Raw genomic sequence first — 6,000 nt, 5'->3', positions numbered from 1 at the left:
AAGACGAACAATCTCGCGGATATAAGTCTCTGCCAACCGCTCTGAAGAATAGGTACCTGCCACAGGAATGAAATGCACTGACTTAGTCAGCCTGTCCACAATAACCCAAACTGCATCGAACTTCTTCTGAGTCTGTGGGAGTCCAACAACAAAATCCATAGTGACACGCTCCCACTTCCACTCAGGAATCTCTAACTTCTGAAGCAAACCAACAGGTCTCTGATGCTCATACTTTACCTGCTGACAATTTAGACACCGAGCTACATATGCAACTATATCTTTCTTCATCCTCCTCCACCAATAATGTTGCCGCAAGTCCTGATACATCTTGGCGGCACCCGGATGAATAGAATATCGTGAACTGTGAGCCTCCTCAAGAATCAACTCACGAAGTCTATCCACATTAGGCACACAAACATGACCCTGCATCCTCAAAACACCATCATCCCCAACAGAAACCTGCTTAACACCACTGTGTCGCACTGTGTCCCTAAGGACAAGCAAATGAGGGTCATCATACTGCCGCTCCCTGATGCGCTCAAACAATGAAGACCGAGCGACTGTACACGCTAGAACAGGACTAGGCTTAGGAACATCTAACCTCACGAACTGACTGGCCAAAGCCTGAACATCTAATGCAAGAGGTCTCTTACCGACTGGAATGTATGCAAGGCTGCCCATACTCACTGACTTTCTACTCAAGGCATCGGCCACCACTTTGGCCTTCCCAGGATGATACAAAATAGTGATATCATAGTCTTTCAATAGCTCCAACCACCTCCTCTACCACAAATTGAGCTCCTTCTATATGAACAAGTACTGCAAGCTTCGATGATCAATGAATACCTCACACGATATGCCATAAAGATAGTGCCTCCAAATCTTCAGCGCATGAACAATGGCTGCCAGCTCTAAATCATGAATATGGTAATTCTTTTCATGAACCTTCAATTTCCGCGAAGCATATGCAATTACCTTGCCATCCTGCATCAATACCTCACCAAGTCCAATACGAGTACATCAAAATATACCGTGTAAGATCGTGAACCTGTGGGCAACACCAACATCGGCGCCGTAGTCAAAGTAGTCTTGAGCTTCTGAAAGCTTGCCTCACACTCGTTTGACCATCTAAATAGGGCACCCTTCTGGGTCAACTCGTTCAACGGGGCTGCTATAGATGAAAACCCCTCCACACACCGACAGTAATAACCCGTAAAACCCAAGAAACTCTGAATCTTTGTGGCTGAAGTGGTTCTAGGCTAGTTATGAATTGCCTCGATCTTCTTAGGGTCTACATGAATGTCCTCTGCTAATACAACGTGCCCCAAGAAAGCGACTGAATCCAACCAAAACTAGCACTTTGAAAACTTGGCATATAACTGGCTGTCTCTCAGAGTCTAAAGTACAATCCGAAGATGCTGCTCGTGCTCCTCTCGACTGCGGGAGTAGATCAAGATGTCATCAATGAACACAATAACAAAGAAATCCAGATAAGGCTTGAACACCCGGTTCATCAAATTCATAAATGTTGTTAGGGCATTTGTTAGCCCAAATGATATCACTAGAAACTCATATTTCCCATAGAGTTCGAAAAGCTGTCTTAGGGACATCGGATGCCCTAATCCTCAACTGATGGTAGCCAGACCTCAAATCAATCTTTGAAAATACCTTTATGCCCTGAAGCTGATCAAATAAGTCATTAATCCTCGGTAATGGATACTTGTTCTTGATGGTGACCTTGTTCAACTGTCGATAATCTATGAACATCCTTATCGATCCATCATTCTTCTTCACGAACAACGCAGGCGCACCCCAGGGCGAGACACTAGGTCTAATGATTCCCTTATCAAGCAAATCTTGCAACTGATCCTTCGATTCTTTTAACTCTGGCAGGGCCATACGGTACGACAGAATAGAAATGGGTTGAGTGCCCGGAACCAAGTCAATACAGAAGTCGATATCCTTGTCGGGTGGCATCCCTGGCAGATCTGCAGGAAACACCTCTGGAAACTCACGGACAACTAGTATTGAATCTATGGAAGGAACCTCTGCACTAGAATCACGGACATAAGCCAAATAAGTTAGACACTTCTTCTCGACCATACGTCGAGCCTTCATGTAAGAGATAACCCTATTGGTAGAATGGCCAGGAGTCCATCTGCACTCTAATCGAGGAAATCCCGATAAGGCTAAGGTCATCGTCTTGGCGTGATAATCCAATATAGCGTGATAGGGTGACAGCCAATCCATACCCAAGATAACATCAAAGTCTACCATATCGAGAAGTAGAAGATCTATGCTAGTCTCAAAACTCCCAATGGTAACCACACACGAATGATAAACACGATCTACAACGATAGCATCTCCCACAGGTGTAGACATATACACAGGAGCACTCAAAGAATCACGAGGCACAACCAAATATGAAGCAAAATAGGATGATACGTAGGAATATAAAGAACCCAGATCAAATAGAACTGAAGTATCTCTACTGCAAACTGAAACAGTACATGTGATAATAGCGTCAGATGCCTTAGCCTCAGGCCTAGCTGGAAAAGCATAGCATCGGGGCTGGGGCCCACCACTCTAAACTACATCTCTAGGACGGGCCCTAGCTGGCTGGCCTCTACCTCTAGCTGCCTGACCTCCACCTCTAATGTCCTGACCTCCACCTCTAGCTGCCTGACCCCTACCTCTAGCTGGCCGGTGTCGGGACCATGGCACGAGAACCCTGATGTTGTGAGCTGCCCGATGCCCGAGAGCAAAATCTAGCAATGTGCCTTGGATCACCACAAGTATAATAGGACCTCGGCTGTTGTGACTACTGACCCTGAAACTGACTTTGTCGGCCTGAGTAACCACCCTGAAAGCTCTAGAGCGGAGGTGCGCTAATAGAAGTTGGTGGTGCACTATAGATTAGCTGGTCGAAATAAGGCATATGAGATTCACGGTCACCTAAAGCCCCATGGGATGCCTGGAGTGCTAAATGAAACGGCTTGGGAGGATGGCCTCTACCAAAAGTACCCCTGCCTCCAGACGAGGCACCACTAAACCCATCAGAATGATGAGGCCTTTTGTCAGACCCCTGACCTCCCCCTGTGCAAGAACCATCTCGACTCGCCTGGCGATATTGGAAACTGTCTGAAAAGAAATCTCACTCTCGGTCTCCTTGGCCTCATCACCCTTTCTCTCTCTCTCTCTCTCGGTAGGAAGCAGAAGAATAGCATGATGGGCCAGATCCACAAAACGGGTCTCACACTGAGTGACGGACATACTGCCCCGCTGGAGACGCTCGAACTGCCTGCGATAATCCTCTCTCAGTGTGACAGGAAGGAACTTCTCAAGAAATATCTGAGAGAACTGGTCCCAAGTAAGAGCAGGCGACCCAGCTGGTCTGGTCGATACAAAATCCTTCCACCATCTCTTGGCGGAACTCATCATCTAAAACACAGCAAAATCTACCCCATTGGTCTCAACTATCCCCATGTTCCGCCGAACCTCATGGCAGCGGTCAAGATAATCATGTGGGTCCTCAGAAGGCACACCACTAAAGTGAACTAGAAAGAGCTTGGTGAACTTGTCCAATCTCAATAAGCCCTCAGAAGGCATAGCTGGTCCATCACTGGCCTGTGCCGCAACAACCGGCTGAACTACTCCAACTGGTTGAGCTACTGGAGTCTGATACTGGGGAGTCATCTGCTTCGGTGTGTGAGTAGCGGGAGTCTGTGCTCCTCCCCCAGCCTGAGAGACGACTGGTGCCATGGGAAATGTACTGGCCTGGGCCGCACTCTCCATAAGGCCCACCGAACGGACCAAAGCATCCTGAAGCATTGGGGTGGCGATGAACCCCTCAGGAACTTGAGCTGGTCCAACAGGCACAGTCTGGGTTGGAACCTCCTCATCAAACTCCACCTGAGGCTCCACTGCTGGTGTTGCTGCTCGAGCTCTGGGATGAGCTCTGCCCCTGCCTCCTCCTCCTCTGGCATGAACTCGGCCTCGTCCTCTGCCCCTCGTAGGAGCTGCCACTGGGGGCTCTAGGTGCTTCTCAGTTGAAGATGTTGTACGTGTTCTCGCCATCTACGAGAGAACAAAAGTAGAAAAATTCAATTAGCAATGAGAGAATGAAATCGCACGACAGAGAAGAATAGAAGTGAAATTTGTTCCTAAATTTCATAGCCTCTGAGAGATAAGTACAGACGTCTATGTACCGATCCTACAGATTCTACTAAGCATGCTCGTGACTTGTGAGACCTAGGAAACCTAGTGCTCTGATACCAACTTGTCACGACCCGGGATTCCCACCTTCGGGATCGTGATGGCGCCTAACATTTCACTTGCTAGGCAAGCTAACGTTAGAGAACCGTTAAGTCAATTGTTATTCAGTTTTAACAAATAAATTCAATTAAGCCAAAATGAAACAAAGTCTAGTGCGAAATAACATATATTCCCATAATATATACTACAATCCGGATCTGGAATCACAACTCACGAGCTTCTAAGATTTTTTACAAACAGAGTCTGAAAGAAATACAACTGTTTTGAACAAAAAGAAACAGTAAAATAGGGAAAATAAAAGCTAAACACGTACTATTGGGAGGGGGACATGCTAAGGGTATACAAGATACGAGAGATACAACAAAAATGATAACCAAAACAGTTAATATGCCTTTAACCAGTAAAAACAATTAAGCACAATGAAGAAAATTGCACGACATCACACTTCGTGCTTTTACTCTCAACCTCACAATGAAACAATGATTCTACACGGCATCACCCTTCGTTCGTTTACTCTTACTCTCAGGGTAAATCAGTAGATACAACACGACATCACCCTTCGTGCATTAACTCTCATGACATGGCATGGCATCACCCTTCGTTCATTAACACTCACAATATGGTACGACATCACCCTTCGTGCATTAACACTCACATACGGCACGGCATCACTCTTCGTGCATTAACACTTTCCCTTACACATAACAATGAACAAATAATAACATGGAGATAGGATCAACAAGAAGAAGCCTGACTTCAACAATAGTTCCACAATACCAACCTCAACATTGGAATTAATACTCAATTATCACAAAGCACATAAACACGAGAAAAATGATCAATTTAATGAATAACTAGTATAAGCATGAATAACATGATCAAAGTAAGCAATAATTGCAAGGAACAAGTCCCCCCTGCATGCTTTAACCCCGACAACAACGCATAAGTATTCGTCAACTTACATATATATTATACCCAACATCTAAACATGTAGCATATAGACAAACAAGTCTTAATCCCTTAAGTTAAGGTTAACCATGACACTTACCTCGCTTCAAAGATCCACTCAAAGCTCAATCACAGCTTTGCCTTTCAAACAAGCCTCTGAACCAATAGAATCTAGAAAATTACCAATCAAACGATTCAAATTAAGTCTTAGGAACTACCCACGATTGCAAAAACTTTAATTTAGGTCATTATTGAAAAAGTCAACTCCCGGCCCGCTTGGTCCAAACCTGAAATTCGGACCAAAACCCGATTACCCATTCACCCCCGAGCCCGATTATGTAATTCTTTTTGGAATCCGACCTAAATTTGAGGTCTAATTCCTAATTTTACAAAAAAAACTTAATTCTACCCAAATCCCCAATTTTCACCATGAAAACACTAGATTTTAGGTTGAAATCTTAGGAAATGTAATGAAAGATTGAAAGAAAATAGGTTAGAATCACTTACCAATGATTTGGGGAAGAAGTGCTCTTGGGAAAATCGCCTCTAGGGTTTCTAAGTTTGAAAATTTGAGAGATTGAACAAATATCCCGTTTCTCAGTTATTTGATCAGTCGCAGATGTCGCATTTACGACCAGGGGTTCGCAAATTCGAGCCCCGCAAATGCGAAGAAATAGTCGCAAAAGCGAAGCCCTCCCATCTCTGCTTTCATCGCTTTTGTGATGACTTGTTCGCAAATGCAAATATTGATCTTCCACATTTGCGACCAAATTGATC

Source organism: Nicotiana tomentosiformis, chromosome 1, assembly GCF_000390325.3.
Source record: "Nicotiana tomentosiformis chromosome 1, ASM39032v3, whole genome shotgun sequence".
NCBI classification, from domain to species: Eukaryota; Viridiplantae; Streptophyta; class Magnoliopsida; order Solanales; family Solanaceae; genus Nicotiana; species Nicotiana tomentosiformis.
The sequence above is the reverse complement of the archived record's forward strand: the minus strand, read 5'-3'. Positions refer to the sequence as shown.